This window comes from Mirounga angustirostris, unplaced genomic scaffold (genome assembly GCF_029215605.1).
Source record: "Mirounga angustirostris isolate CCGP_5_RB_7025 unplaced genomic scaffold, mMirAng1.0.hap1 SCAF_2, whole genome shotgun sequence".
Lineage (NCBI taxonomy): Eukaryota > Metazoa > Chordata > Mammalia > Carnivora > Phocidae > Mirounga > Mirounga angustirostris.
In genome coordinates this window covers 194,078,609-194,095,211 of record NW_026991710.1, presented here as the reverse complement: position 1 = coordinate 194,095,211, position 16,603 = coordinate 194,078,609, and the positions used below count along the sequence as shown (strand labels likewise).

General features: G+C 42.2%; 1 long non-coding RNA gene across 5 annotated transcripts in view; it reads left to right on the top strand.

The window, feature by feature from the left end:
• Positions 1-16,603, top strand: part of LOC135363709 (uncharacterized) — a 308,304-nt gene that overhangs the window by 253,011 nt on the left and 38,690 nt on the right. For all 5 annotated transcript variants that reach the window (XR_010409741.1, XR_010409740.1, XR_010409738.1 and 2 more), the window contains one exon: positions 14,807-14,847. This is a non-coding gene — a long non-coding RNA (uncharacterized LOC135363709). The remainder of the gene's footprint in view (positions 1-14,806; positions 14,848-16,603) is intronic.

The window sequence follows — 16,603 nt, the reverse complement described above, 5'->3', positions numbered from 1 at the left end:
TGGTGCTGAGGTGGTGTGGAGCTAGGAGGTCCCTAGGCTTTCTGTGTGTCCTGGCAGGACAGTTGAAACTAAAATGTGTAAACCTGGGGTAGGTGGGGGAGCACCAGGACTCACAGACAGTGGGCACCTTGGCAAGATAGTTGAAGCTGAAGTGGATGTAAACCGGGGTATTCCAGGACTCTGCACAGAGGGTGCTCTGAGGGGGTGACTGGAGGCAAGGTGGGGTACAGACTGGGAGGTCCTGGGGTGTTCTATGCAGGTGGTGCCCTAGAAGGACAGCTGAAGCTGAATTGGGTCCAAGCCAGGGTGTGCCAAGGTGCTCAGTGAATGCGGTGCCCCAGCCGGGCTAATGGTTCTGAGGCTGGTATGGGCAGCTGTGTTCCAGAGCACTTTGCCTAGGAAGTTACCCGGTGTTGTAGCTGAAACATGCAAGCATGGGCTGGGGGTTTCCAAGGCACACCCTGGCAGGGTGGCTGGGTCTGAAGCAAACTTCAACTGGGAGGTTCTGGAGCGTGGAGCATTCTGCATCAGGGTGCCCTGGCAAGCCATCTGCAGCCAAAGGGGTGTGGGCCTGGGGTGGTTTGCACCAGTGTGACCTTGGCACGAAGGCTGGAGTGGTAGTGAGTGCTAACCAGGGGTGTCCTGCTTTGCCCTGCTTTGTGACCATCTTGGTGGGATGGTTGGGGCTGGTGTAGGCCAGTGGCCCCGGGCTCACCCATGCAGCAGGGTGGCTAGGGCACCCGGACGGTACACTGGTCTGTGCTTTCAAAGTGGGGGGATTGGGGCATAGACCACGGAGGGGAGTGTAGACTGTGTCTGTAAGCCCTTCCCACCCAGAGAGTGTTCTGGCAGCTCCCACAGCCATTTGGTGGAGTTCTAGCGCTGGCTCTTTTATATTTGTGAGTTGCTCTTTTAAGCGCTGGCTTTCTAAAGAAAAGAGAAGGGGGGCGGGGGAGGAGGGAAGAAGAAAAAAAAATAAAAAGGAAAAGAAAGAAGCAAAAAAACCCACCTTCGCTTTTCGCAGGGCTCGCTGAGGTGGCAGGCCAGTTATGGTGACCAGACCAGACTCTGCTCTGCTGTCTGTGCTTTTAAAGTGGCAAGGCCAGGGAGCCTTAAACTTGTCATGATCTGGCGGGAGTCACCCCAGCTCCTCTGGTGTTCCCCAGGGTGCTGGTGTTGTCTCTTTTATAGAGACAACTAGTTGCTCTTTTAAACCATGGGTTTTCTTGTGTGCCCAAGGCAGAGGGATCTGCCCCTCAGTACTGTCCCTCCTCACTGCCCTTGGCAGCATCGGGGTGGGTTTCCCTTTGTAACCATGTCTCTGTCTCTTTTCTGTTCTCTTGCCGTTCTCTCTGTCCTTTGTTGTTCAGTAGCTGTTCACTCGGCCCTTAGTTTTCCTTCAGAGGAATTGTTCTATTAATAGGTATAATTTGGTGTGTTCCATGGAGGAGGTGAGTTTTAGGCTGCCATTTTGGACCAGAACCCTAAATTATAGTCTTTTTAAAGAGAAGAAATAAGTTTCAGATAGATTGTTCATGTCCTAAAAGAAGGAATCTCTTTTTCAAGGTTTGTAAAGTTTTGCTTAAGTTCCTAAACGAAGGTGCAGTCCATTGCTCATAAATAATAATGCACAGTTGTGTCTTGAAGGAATTTTGTGTAAGTATTTTACACAAACAGGTCTTCCAACAACATAAATTTCTATAATTACTTAGGTATTCATCTTCTTATATATCAAACAACCACATACAACCACAGCAGTATTGCTGTTTCCCAGGGAAAATCCCAGAACAGTGAGGAATTGTAATCAGAGGCAGATCATTAGTTTCCCCCCGCCTTTTCTCTTTTCTTTAAAAAGCCACAGGTTAAAAGAGCAGCTCACGTATATAAAAGAGCCAGCACTAGAACTCCACCCAATGGCTGTGGGAGCTGCCAGAACACTCTCTGGGTGGAAAGGGCTTACAGACACAGTCTACACTCCAACCCCCCCACCTTAAAATTAGCTGGAAGCGCTGTATCTGTATGTGGGGTACATGCAGTCTAGGAAAAATCACATCCAGTGTGCCCATGTTCTTTCCACCAAACTTTGTTTAAGAGTCAGATTGTTTTAAATAAGTATCAAGGACAGCATTGAACAGAAAATGCCAGGAAGAAAGCCAGGAGGATGTAAGTGATGGGGGAGGAAGCATCAGTAAGTCTTCACTTTGGCGGAGAAAGTAAAGGGGCTCGTGAGGCTACTGCATGATGGATAAATCGAGTCACCTCTTCTCCCAGTGCCCACCTACCACTACTCCCCCAACTTTCCCCAAAGGGAGTGAAAAGGACAATGGAAAATGTCTATTTGTTTACCTGTTCACGAAGCAAATATTTATTGCTAGTCACAGCACTGGGCAAGTGGGATTGCAGTTGTGAAAAATGCTTCCCTGGTTTCGCAAATCTTTCTGGTGGAGGAAGATGCAGATGCTCACACAGGGAATAATGATGTGGTGGTGTGAGTGCAGGAGAAGGGGAAGGTATAACCCAGGAAGCAGAGAAGTTTTCCTGCAGGAAGTCACATCTCTTCAGGGACAATTCATGGGAGAAAAGTGGAGAGGGATGAAGAATGGCCCAAGCAGAAGGAAGCATGTGCCCAAAGGTCAGAGGCCAGAGAAATCTAGGCAGGCGGTGAGTCTGAATGTTTACCCACTATGGCCAGAGCTAAAGTGCAAGGTGAGCAGTCCCGAGAAATGGGGCTGTCGGGAAAAGCCAGAACCAAGTAATAAAGGGTAGTGAGGAGTGTTGTCTGCTATACTAACAAGATTCACTTTATAGGAGGGAATGAGGGAGGGCAGTGACATAATCAGTATGTATTTTAGAAAGTTAGCTCACATAGGAGTACACAGAAGGCACTGAAATGAGAAAAACTCCAAGCAGAGAGGCTGGAAACCAGGTAAGAGCTTATAGATATTAATCCAGGCTGAAGTCTATAGCGGGAGAGCAGAGTGGATGGAACTGGCTCCAAGATTGTGGAAGCACTTTCCGCACCTGAAATGCAAGCCCTCTGAGCAATCAGCCTCCAGGCGATTCATGTTTCTTTCAGCACCCCAAACGGGAAAGGATGCCACCAGGTCTTAGCAGAGTCGCGTTTTCTTTCTCCCTTCTTCCTCCCTGGAAGAGCCATGATTTGTTCAGGGAGGCCCAGTGCCCAAAAAGCTGCTTCTGGTAGGTTTCCTTGAAGTCAGTGTGGGTGTGATGGAGGTATATTCCAGCCGAGTCTACTGGGGGTAGGGAAAGTGAGAAAAAGAAGCCCATCCCACTGCCAGCTGCTTGCCGCCTTCGCTCCGGCCCCTCCGTGGTGTCTGTAGAGCACATTCAGGGCCTCAAGGTGGAGCAGTCACCTTACGTCCATGGAGGCAAAAACCAAATCCCTCCCCATAATGATAGTGCGGAAAGAAGAAAAGGGAAACCGAGTCACTGATAACTTCATGGATCTGCCTCGAGAGCCCGGTCTCCCTCCAGGGCTCCTCTTGTGTGAGAAAAATCAACTTTGTCTGATGAAACCCCTGCAGTTCTTCCCTCCCCATTCCGCTGAAAGCCGTCGTAAGGAAACCAGCGGCTTCCCCTGCCATTTGACAGAGCCCTCTGGTATTCCTTTTTATTTTCCTTCTTTATGGAGGTAGTAAAATGAGCACTCTTTAAAGGGACAAATAAGCTACCACCTCAATTTTCCAAGCTGATTTTTCTAGGCAGACCTTTGTGAGATAAACATTCAGGGTGATACCCTCAAGGTCATCCATGGAGCTGGGATAATATATCTCTAAACAATTTATAGACATATCTGGTTCCCTTTCAGAGCTTGGGTCATTTACAATTTCAAAGCCACGAAGGGAGAATTACACAGAATTTGATTTATTCAGGTTAATAGACTAGTTTCTACAGAATAATAGGGAAGAAAAAGGGAAGATAAGACATAACTCGTCAATTAAACTTGACCTGTTCTTCAATCACCTAGACAGGCTGTCTGTGTCGGAGACCTTGTCTTATCTTTGTTGTATTACAGACCTTGCATGAAGCCTCTGGCCCCTCATCTACCTAATCCCAGCATAAAACGGGGGCCCATTCCCTCACTCATTTATTTATGCTTTCAGTAAACATTTAGTAAGTGCCTGTACTGATTGCCAGCATTGTACTGGCTGCTAGAAATCAAAGACAAGCAAAACTCCCATCCTTGATTTCAAGAAAGGGACAGCAGGGCAGGTGGGGGGACATTTAACAAGCAACCTGTGATAGAGGCCTCTCTGTAGTGGGGCAGGGGGTGGGGACGGGGAGTTCTAACTGGAGATTAATCAAGTGTCCACAGAGGATGTAGCCCCGAGGGAGCCTTAAGTCTCCACCGGTCTTCGCCAGGGGAACAGGGGAGAGAAAGCCGGTGACCACAGGCATGCAGCAGGAAATGGCACATGAGGTTGCAAGCAGTTACCAAAAGGGAATCTCAGGAAGGGAGGCTGCTTGGACAGGCATGAGGAACTGTGGACACACTGGAAACAGATTATCAAATCCAAATCTGGGCTTTAGAAAGAGCATTCTAGAAATGTTGACATGGATAGAGTCATGAAGTCTCTCGCTGGACAAAGAGAGAAGATTTCTTTTGCCATCCAAGTTTGAGATAATGAGACCTTAAACTTCCTAGGGTAGAAGTCATGTGCCTGAAGATGAGAGAGCAAATTTTTTAAAATATGAAGAGTATAAAGGAAGAAAATGCAGCTACAGATAGAAAGCAGGAAAGAAGAAAAAGGCTGTTCTAAGGAAAATCCCCAGATTTCCCCCTTGAATGATGAGGCTAATTGTGATTACACTTTCTGAAATAGGAAATGGAAAGGAATGGGTTTGGGGAAGAAAGGTGTTCAGTCTGGTTTTAGACTGAGCATCGATGGGGTCTAGTGGAAGGATAGGTTTTGGAGGACGACAGAGTTGAAGAGTTGAAGAGTTGAATATCAGCCCCAGCTCTGCCATTGGCCTTGCATCTGCCTATCACCTCTCTGAGCCATGATCCCACCTGTAGGATGGGCATCATAATTCCTTGCAGAGCCACTTTGTCCAACACTATATGTAGGATGCGTAGCAGCGTCTCACTCCCTTGTGACTGTTACCACCACTGGCTTGACAGTGAAGTCCCAGTGTGACATCCTGGGGACATTCCTCAGTGGTTGCTCAAGCTGCACATCAGTATATACATGTTTGTGTGTAGTTGGTACCGAATGAGCATTTGCGAAATTTAAGTGAATCTAACAACAAGAGAGATGTGGTGAAGGGCAGGAAAGGATGGATGTGTTCAGCAGGGATGAGAGGAAAGAAAACAACTATGTGTAAATTTCTTTGTGTTGGGCCACTTTAGGTGCATTAGCTCATTTCAATCTCATTTGAACCTAGTAAAGTATGTGCTTCTGTCTCCGATTTAACTAATAAGGAAATTGAAACTGAGGAATATTAAGCAGTGCTCCCAAGGCCAGAAAGTCAGTAGATTCTTCTTAGGAATAGAGTCCATACTGGCAGCCACACCAAGCCCATGTCATACTCTATTGTCTCGTTTGCCCACCCTCGCCTCTCTGCCCCGCGGGCCACTAGGCGCCACTAGGCGCTCTGACTGGGACAGCTACACAAAACAATCATTTGCCCTGTACAGGGCATGTATATAGTCAGGAGACCAAACTCCCAGAACGGTAGGTCCTCCCATCGCTCTTGCGAGGGCAACCATAATTTCTAGAAGGCCGACGAAGGTCATATTGTTTTTTGGGAAAATAAATCAAGACTTTAAAACAGCTGGTGTCTTCTTCATACCATATAATAAATATCCTGCAGGTGCTGCATGTGTCTGTCCTACTGAGGGACGTCAATCTCGGGTCCTTCTATTCTCGTGCTGCAGCAGGAACAGTGGGTGATGCACGCTGCCCACTACTCCCTGAGCCGCGTTTTTCAAAGGAGCTCTGGTTTTTCTCACACCTTGCGTAATTACTGAATTTTTACATTTTTACCTGTATGACCTCACAGACTGGTAAATGGCAGCAACCGTTAACCTTCCTTGAAAAAAGACAGAGAAACCAGGCAGTCACTGTCAGAGGACATGCAAATATTCCATTATCTGACCTCACTGTGAGGGTCTCTGTAAAAGGGCAATTTGCAGTGACTCGAGTGCACATGATTCACGTGGGAAATTTGTACCAAAGGAGCCCATTCCCAATGACTCTGATCTGGTTAGTCTTGGGCGAAGACCATGAATTTACCTTTTTAACGTATATCCACACATTCCGAGGCAGGTCTCCCACAGGCCATGTGTTGAAAAAACACTGATCTACAATTCTCTCATATCTCCGTTAAGTTTTATAGAAAGCTGACTTTCTGGGAACTTTGGTTTTTAATTTTTCTCTTTGTCTGTGTAACCATAACCAATATAGTCAGCCTCCTTAGCCTCTGTCTCTTCGTCTGTAAACGCTAAGCATTGCCCACACAAAATCTGGCTCTTCCTTACTCCTCAGGGTTTATGAGCAAAAACATGTAGCACTTGTGCGTTGCATTCAGTTTATTGTGCATTTCTCAAATGCAGTATTATTTTCAAGCACAACCAGAAATAAGCAAACTGTCAAACAGGTCCTCTTTTCCCAGCACACATAGGAAAGTGGGTCTTACAGTCTTAGGAAGAGCTGGTAAGGGCAAGACCTCACTTAAACCTGGATATTCTGACTTCAAATCCAATTCTCAGTTTGCTGCATGCTCTGTCACCAGAAGCTTTTCTCAAAATTCTTACCCCATATGTTTTTAACTAAGAAGCAAAGGCATGCGGAGTTCTCCCAGTGCCCCAGGAAGCTTTGGCCAAACTCAAGGGAACACTCTGGAATGTTTTCTGTCTTCTTCATAGTAAACCACCTAACTTCTACAGAATGTTCTGGAGACATTGTCAGGTTTATTGTTTGGGCATCTGGGGACCCACACTTAGGTCAAAGTATAACTGTTGCTCTAATTCCAATCAATCTCTGACCAAGACACAACTTGAATGTGGATTCCCATGACAGGATAAATATAAAGATTTTCTTGGCTAGAAACACACTTATTTTTAATTTGATTTAGAATCCCAGAGATTACATTTGACTAAAACATGGCCATGATTCTCTTTCCCTGCCTTGTAAATCACAAAAATGTAAAGAGTACCTCTCTATGATTTATACTACTCTCACTTGATTTTTGAGGTGGTTTTACAGATACAGAAGTGTTTATTATGCTGTTTGTATACTTTATGTGTTGAGAAACCACACTTCCCAGTCCTTTTAACTTCTACAAATCTGAACACTAAAGAAAGAGCATAATGCTAGGGGATATGGATATAAAAGGGAACTGCTGCTTTACTAGAAGAATTTTGTCGTCCCAAGTTTGTTCTTACACAACTGAAACAGAAAATAAAAGAGAGCTGTGATAGAGAAGGAAAAGGTAGCCATAATTAAAAAAAAAATAAGCAAATTAAATAAACTAGAAGTAGCTCCTCTGTTTGATAAAAAGCAAGAATCTCTCCTTGGGGTATTACCTTTTCTGTTTTATAACAGAGTAGACCAAGAAAAATTTAATTTAAAAGTTACTAGCTAAGTCCAACCAAGGAGAGCAAAACACTATACCCAAGCAAAAACTTGTATCATTAGATTTTTCAAATCAAAACTTTGGCCAAAGTGGAATTGTGGGCAGGTTTCTATAAGCTGTCTAAAATAAATCAGAAGTGCCTTTAAAACTTCACAAGGCAAATCAGGAGGAATAAGAGATGGAGAGCATTTTCTAAAATTTAGTCCCCAGATCATAGTGCAAAATTCAGAATAAAATAGTTCCCTCACCTAGGGATGATTAAATAAAACTCATGTAAACACACAAGCACTCACACAAGACACACCGTCTACAGGCCTGATGAATGGATAAATCTATTTAAAAAGAAGATATGCTACTCATACATCTGATATATATTGTACACAGTTTTCATTGTGTTCAGTAAGTTTCTAAGAACAAAATCAAAGGAAAGCAAAAGTTCTCTGTTCAGCTACAATCCATAGTTTTATAGTACTTGATCCAAGAATACTTTTTATATGCTCTAACCTCAGACTACATAATCTCTAAAATAGTACGAAGTTGGTTTATTTCTGTTTAATTAATGTTAAGTTTGTTTTTTAAAAATAAATCCTTTTCTGCCTCTTTCAGGAAATCCCATATTAATTGTCAACATTCACAATACTTATTTAACATGTCTTTCTTTCTCCGATAAAAACACCTGTTCGAGAAAATTCTGTTCCCGCTTTTTTCTTCAATGACAGGAATAAATGCTTGTGGTAGTTTGGTTAATTATTTTCTTTTTCCAACCCTGCCCATTTTCTATCATTCTTTACCTTCTTCTGCGCCCTTGGAGGTAAGCACTGTAAGACTACATTAACCAGGCTCCATTACTGGCTAGCTCTGGTTGGCACTCACAATCAGAGGCACCCCTGCAGGAGTCCAGAGGGCAGGAACTCTGCTCCCTCTATGCTTTGTTCTCTCCCTGCTCTGGCCCCTATTGCATGGTTTCAGTTTTTATTGGACTCTGAGAAAACGAATTCTTCCACTTCTCCCTTTTCCCTGGAGTCAATAAAACCTTCCATTGCTTCAAAGATAGCCTTTCCTCTACATGACAAGGAGACAATGTGGGAATTCTGGCAGGTGCTGAGTGTATCTCTTCCAACCCCATTCTGAACCTGGGAAGAACAATACAGTGTTTCCTTGGGCTTACAGAACCCACTGTACAATGACTTCTGCCCCAAACTGCACTTGCCACCTGACTTCCGAAGTCACCAGTCTCTTCCCACCCCTTACGACAAGTGGAGCTTTGTGATGCACTGATCATCAGGGATTAATGTAAACTCAAAGCCAGTGTTGAGAAACTCTTGGCAAATCTAGGTATTTACTACTTACTAGTTCACAGTTACCCTGGTAAATGTCTATTTTCCCTCTAGTGAAGGGATAGAAGAAAATTTAAAGCATGTATTTGAGGTGTGTTGTGGGATCCCTCCTCAAAGGGAGACAGTTTCCCTCTTGATCAATAGACTCTGGGTTCATGAACTGGCACAATTCTAGGAAGTGGGTGAACGGTTGTGAATTACCACTATGATGATCCTGGTAGATTTTTGTCCACCATGTTGGATTCTTGGTGGATGATTTAGATCAAGCAATATCTACTAGGCTCCCTGCTGGATATTATCTGCCCCAGCAAGTCATAAGGCTGAGCACAAGCATCAGCATTCCAGTACTAAACAGAAAAGCTCTGTATGAGACATTCCCAAGCAGGTCCAGAATATAAGTGAAAATTGCATGTTCAGTTGTCCCAGTCCTCCTCCTGCTGCTTTGTGGTCTTTTCCTCAGCTCACATCTGAAACTTGGTGGAAAATTCCTCAGTTTGACAGTTTTCTGAAGAAGAAAATAATTCAGGCATAGTTGGGTAGGGTTTTTTGTTTATTTGTTTGTTTGTTTGTTTTTACTGGATCTGCATAAGTTATTGGGTAGAAGTGGATATATTATATCATAGCTCATTCAAAAATATCCTTGACAGATGGTGGTGAAATGAAAGTTTCCCAGCAGGAATAAGTTGGGGCATATATCTGGTTGTCCATGTTGTTTTGTAGGAGAAATAATTTGAGGTATGAATTTAAACTAAATAATGAACATTAGATAATGGTATGGCCAATTGAAAAGGATCAGATTGGTGGTGATCAACCTTTCAAAGGGTGTGTCTCTTGGAATGGACACATAGAGTATAAGACATCTGTGTGTAATATCAATGCTTAATAAGGGAAATCCACTGTAGAGGATGTTCTCAATAATCAGATGACCAACAAAACTCATTTTGTGATATCTGGTAACCCCTCTCTCTCTAGAAAGCAATGAGGCTCAATGAAGGCTGTAAATAGGCTCAACAACATAAAATTCCCCTCTTCATGGCTGATATGGATACAGCCATTGATGATGCTGAGTGCCCTACCTACCAACAGTAGATGTCAACACCAAGCCATCAGAATGGCACCATTCCTTGGAGTGATCTGGAGAGATAGGTTACTATCTAGCCATCTGGTGGCAAATTGATTACATTGGCTTCCTTCCATTATGGAAGGGCAGCAAGTTGTCCTCATGAGAATAGGTACATATCACAGATAGAGATTTGTTTTTTTTTGTCTGCACGGCTTCTACTAGCATCTTGACCCCTTTAAAGAATTCCCCATTGTGCTACTTCATGCAACATTGTTCTGACTGAGGAATTTAGAAAATATTTGCTTCCTGTCCCACAACCTTGGGCATGGAAGGTTTAGGGGTACTAATCCCAAGAGAGAAAACCTTCCACAAGAGATAAAGCCATAGTTCCATTGATGTAGAAGCTAAGACTGCTTTCTGGCCATTTTAAACTCTTCTTACTACTAAACAGATGAGCAGAGACTGATCCTTATTAGTAACGGGAAGTTGGCTCCTACTATACAAAATGGGTAGGGAGTTCTATGGCTAGAATCCAAGGTATTCTTTAGAATAACTCTTAATATTTCCATGATCATTAATAATACTCAGTGGAAAGCTGTGACAAAAAATAATAGAATCTCCAAATTCAGGGACATGGGTTGAAAAAAATTCCTTTGAGCAGCAAAAACTGATCAAAACTTAGCCTTGAGGCGAGGATCCAATCAAGGCTAAAGCTGTTTATTCCCATTATTAAAAGCCTTTGAATGGATTAAGGTAGCACACAGTAAATCCTTTCAATTGAATAAAATAGCTCAGGGAAAAGAGATTAAAGGTATGTATCTCCCACCTCAGCCTGATTGGCCCAAGGCTTGTAATTAAGTTGAGGCAGATAAAGCATGGGGGCAGGAAGCAAATATTGTAAATCTAAGAAATATGTCTAGAAAGAATTCTGGATGTGGCTGTTGGCACATGTAACCAACCAAGGCAAACATTTTAAAAACTGCTAGGCTTTTAAGAGAGTGTACTGTGGGAGAAATCATGAGCATGGACAAAATAATCTTTTCCTGTCAAAGGATTAAAATGACCCTTGGTCCTAACTTTCTGGGAGGCTGGGCATCCCGCTGAGGAAGTTGCTCAGCCTCCAGGGAGGACACAGCATCCCAGTCTCACTTCCAATTCAGAGGTGACTGAGAAGGATAATTTAAAAATAAATAGAAGAGTAGCCGAGAGCCAGTGGAGAAAAGTTAGGCGGGGCTGGGGACCCTTCTAGGAACCAGAATTACATTCTAAACAACATTCTCCACTCTTCCAGCCTAAGGGTCCTCATGACATTCCTAGCATTGTAACAGGATTTCTTTTCCTTCAGTGCCCCCGGTTCTTGGTCACGCCGCTTCGGAGAATGAAGAGGCAGCAGACCAGCTGAAGAGTGGTGGGCAGCAAAGCAAAGTTTATTAAGAGTACAGTAAAGTACAGATAGTACAAAGCTCCCAAAGAGGGAGGGGACCCGAGAGGGTTGCCACCAGAGTTTCTAAGTCTAGGAGTTTATATGGGCTTGTTGGTAAACTGTTTTAATCTGAAAAACCCTCCATGCATCTAATCGGGTTTTTGTTATCTATCTACCATGTGGGAAAGTGGTGTAAAATCCTTTTAAGGGTGCTTTCCTCTTAGGGCGGTGGGGGGTGGGGGGGAGCCTTGTCCCTGCCTGCCTTTCTTCCAACTATCCTTCATCAGAATGATTTCAGAATTTCTACAGACATTGACTTCACTGTTCACCATTTATCACCTTTCCTGATAATGATAGTGATCTGTCCGTACTACCATTGCATATTGGGGTTGGCAGTTGGGGGTTTGGTGCTAGATGATGACTTGTTGTGCATAGATCTCCAGACAAGGAAAAGACATGTCAGGACACTTAGCATCACTGGGAGATCATGGGCATTGAAATAGAGCTATGACTTTATGAGACTTTGCTTGGGAAGTGAATCAGTATATGTTTTAGAGGGAGAGGAACTCAAATATTTAGTGACCAGAGGGCAGACTATTAAAGTGATTACTGTTGTTCACTGAATATTTTATTTTCCTCCCTTTTGGACACACGGTTCACATTATACTTCCTGGCCAACTTGAAGTTGCTTTGATGAGTGAAACATAAGCTGAATTCTATTATTTCAGGTTGGAAACTCTTAGTGCACAATTTGCTGTGCCCTCTCTTTTTCTCTGTTATAATTACCAGCAACACTCTCTAGAGTAAATATTCTATTGTCCTGAGTAAGAGCAGTACTGAAGGGAGTTTCAGCTCACCCATAAAGGACATGTGGTAAGAGAGAGAAATAAATCATTGTTTTTTTAAGCCTCTAAGATTTAAAGCTATTTATGATGATGATGTTAATGATTAGCCAGAACATTCTCTCATTTATTTTTTTCAAAATAAATTCCTAGACCAGAAAAAACAGAATCATTACTAGACCAGAAATAAGAGTCTATTTGCATTCACCGCATAATTTCTCACTCTTTCTAGATTCTCACCTCTTCTTTTTCCATTGAGGATCCTATAAGATGCACTTTCTTATCAATTCCTTACTGATTATTCTTAATCTAGTAGTTTCTACTTAACATTTCTACCCTGGCCACATTGACATTAGTCATGTAGTATGTTTCTATACGTAAGTTATTTCTTAAATATAATGAAACTCATTATTATTTCATTATTTGAAAGAAGACTAAAAATCGAGTTTGAATAATCCTGTGGGGGAATACAGATTTAAATGGTACATGCATGCTTTGTCAATCAAATCAACTATTTAAGAGTTATCAACGTTAAGACAGCTTGCAGGGTGGATGTCTTACACATGAGTTTCTTCAGTCACACTTACTGAAGGCTCTGAAAAGAAAGACCATCTTTACGGTATCATATCTTATTGCCAAGAACAAGGAGTTCTAGGACGTTCTTTTATTCATAATCATCATTCTCCTCTAACTAAATTCTGGAGCATCTTTGAAAATAAATCTCTCCCCTTCCTTTTTTCCCCCTTCTTTTCAAAACCAATGAATTTTACGCAAGTGTAAGTAGGAGCAGAAAGCCTTCAGATCCATGAGTAAATTACAAAAAGTGCACCACCGTGGACTTGATTTCCCTACTTCTTCAGGGACCAGGAAATGGGAGATACCAGATCAGGGAAATGTTCTCTTCTGTTTTTAATGGATGAGAAGGTGCTAGGGCAAATTCTGAGGGGCCTTTGAATCTGTGCTTTGGGGTCCCTTCTGCTTCCCAATGTGCAGGTTGAGGAATGACAAGAGTCCCTTGCTGTTAAGTGTGAAAAACCAGCCAGAGAACTGCAGAGACCTCCCTGCAGCTAGAGCTGGCTCTGGCCGGTCACTTCTGGAAAGGTTGGGTTAATGGTTCCAATTCCTCTGTATGTCAGAATGTCCTCGGGAACTTTGCGAAGAAGCAGATTATTTGATCTCTCATTAGACTAGATAAATAAGAAATTTTAATTGACAAGCTCTCTAGCTGATTGTTAGCAGGTAGCTAGGCTTATACTGATGTTTGGGGACGGGTGCTTTAGTTGACACTGGAGTTCAGTGCTTTCTAATTTGGGGGTGGGTTCTTGTCGACCGCCTTATCCACATTTCCTCAGTTTCCTCCTTTCCCTGCACAACTTAGAGGCATAATTAAGGCAGATTTTCAAGATGTCAGTATATGAACATGCCAAAATGCCTGTAAACTTAGTTTGCCGGTTTTGTTTGTTTGTTTGTTTGTTTAAAGATTTTATTTATTTATTTGAGAGAAAGAGAATGAGAGACAGAGAGCACGAGATGGAAGAGGGCAGAGGGGGAAGCAGACCCCCCGCCGAGCAGGGAGCCCGATGCGGGACTCGATCCCGGGACTCCAGGATCATGACCTGAGCCGAAGGCAGTCGCTTAACCAACTGAGCCACCCAGGCACCCTAGTTTGCCGTTTTGAAGTTCTACTATGAGCATGATGCTAATTGAACATACAGATTTTATTTTGTAAATTGCATTTATACTGACCTATAGCCATGGCAACTTTCTCTTTACTAAAGGGCAAGGCAGCATGTGCCCTGTGAAAATCTCAGCTTCACTCCACAGTCTCTGACAATATCTCTGAGCATCGCTTCTTTTCTTCTGGTATGAGCCAGCAGAGTCCTGCTGTCACTATATTTTGTCCCCTTAAACCACCATTTGTTTTATGCTTCCATTACATTACTGTTCGTATCTTCTGTAACTTGACATTAGCCTTTAATTTCAACTTGCCATCATTGGGTAGTCCATTGTTTTTAGTTTGCAATGTTTCTCACTTTTCTAGAAGACATTTCTGTGAGAGATAGATTATTATTATCAGATGGTTGAGATTTCTCCCAAGGATGTTAGCAGGATAGGACTCTAGTCAAATTTATGTTGACTAATATACAAACACCTCCATTGGTTAATGATCTGTAATGCTTTCCAGCATTTGAGATATATTTAAAATTAATTATAGTTTTTGGGCGCCTGGGTGGCTCAGTCATTAAGCGTCTGCCTTCGGCTCAGGTCATGATCCCAGGGTCCTGGAATCGAGTCCCAAATTGGGCTCCCTGCTCAGCAGGAAGCCTGCTTCTCCCTCCCCCCCCACCCTGCTTGTGTTCATGCTCTCACTATCACTCTCTCTCTGTCAAATAAATAAATTAAAAAATAAAATAAAATAAAATTATAGTTTTTATAATATCACAATGTTAACATTATTGTCATTCAACTTAAGTTTCTCGTGGAGGGGGAAGCCCTATAATCATCTATAAACTGAATTATTTCCATTTTTGTTATTTCACAGGGGTACAATTGGAACAAATTCAAAGAAGCAGATTCAAGAAGGTTAGTAGGAATATTTTTGTCTTACTCCCACTTTTCTGTAGTAATGCCCTATTCTGTCTAGCAGTGCGTATTTCTGATCGGCCTTGCGCTCAAATGCTGACTCAGGTTGTGGGCTGATAACAGATTATGGTGTTAGCCCTCCTGGAGCTTCCTTGTATTTTAATAATGAATTCAAAAGATCAGGTAACTTTGAGAACTAAGAGTCTAAAACTACCTGATTGGAATGCAATTCCTGCCCTTATTATGGCTCTCTCTCCTTAACAGAGGGCTTTGATGGAGGATGTATACTCTCCATCCTTCCTGAAAGCCTAAGGTGCATTTTCTCTTCATGGATGCTTACGCTGCAAGCCTCAGAAGGTTAAAGAGTCACATGATTATAGTTCATTAACGTCTGAATGCAATTAAATGACAGCATCTATCAGAAAAAAAAATAGTCAAGAGACATTTATGCCACCCTTAAATGTATTAAGTTGTTAAAGAATATAAAAATAATATTTCAACTAATGCCTTTTGCAGTGTCAGGACGCAGATATATAGAGAGAGTTCATAATTTTATACTTAATTAATGTGCAGTAATAGGCAGGTTTCTTCATAATTGAAGGACAGCCTGTGCTAAGAACTGAGTCTTTCAACATGCTTTGGGTCATAAGCTTGAATAGCCTTGCTCTGATTAGTATAAAACATACCTGCTAATGCCTTTTTTAAAATTTTTACACAGATATGGGTGGTTTAACAGAGTATATAAATGTCAGGGAGGTCCTTTGGTTATGAACAATGAGTCACAAAATGGTTATGCTTCGAAGTCATAGGTTATTTATTGTGGTTCTAGGGCATTTTGAAACTGTGGATCATTAACATAATATGGTTGTGAATTTTTTGGTTTCTGTGTCTGAGGAATTAAATGGGAAAAGGCCATCAAAGCGCTTGTCACTTTCATGCTTGACTACATAAAGGAATCTTACATAAAATAAATCCAAATTTTATGGCATAAGTTTTGGGGGTAGTTAGTATTTTATGAAGATGCTTAGCCTCCAGGATTACAAAGATGGGCAGGGATATGCAACCAAAAATCAAGCCTCTGCTTTATTTTGAATGATTCAGGTTAAAAGGTAATAAGGTACACTGATAGTTATCAGGCACGTTGGTATGCCAAGCATTGTGCATCCATTATCTCATTTAATTCATTGAAAAGAAGCCATGAACAAGGTATTCCTATCCCCATTTAACAGCTGAAAACATTGAGGCTCATCAAGGCTGATTTGCCTACTTTTAAGTTCAGGATTTCCTAAATCCAAAGCCTACATACTTTTCTCCGCGCCACACTGCTACTCTAACAATGGAAACAGTATGGAAGAGACAGTATTCATAATTTAATTAGACTTTTGCAGGCCAGTTACCAGCTTTTTAACATACTTGATTAAGCAGGCCAAGCTTGGCTTACAATAGTGTTCCTCAAGCAATGTGCATCTATTCTCTGGGTTTGCAAGGGATATTGACCTCTACCAGTCTCCCCTGCTAGTAACAATAAAACAAATAAACAAGACCTGAGCTAAATACCTAATAGGAGGAAACATGTTATTATTATAACAATTGTTAAGAGCTTACATGATCCATTCATGAATGCCCTGCAAGTTGAATTTTTAGCAAACAGAAAATACAATAAAAATTCTATGGATATCCCAAAGCTCCTCTGAAACTGTTAAGATTAAAAAAAAAATGGTTTAGTGACTGAGAAGCCATCTCTACAGTTAGTAGT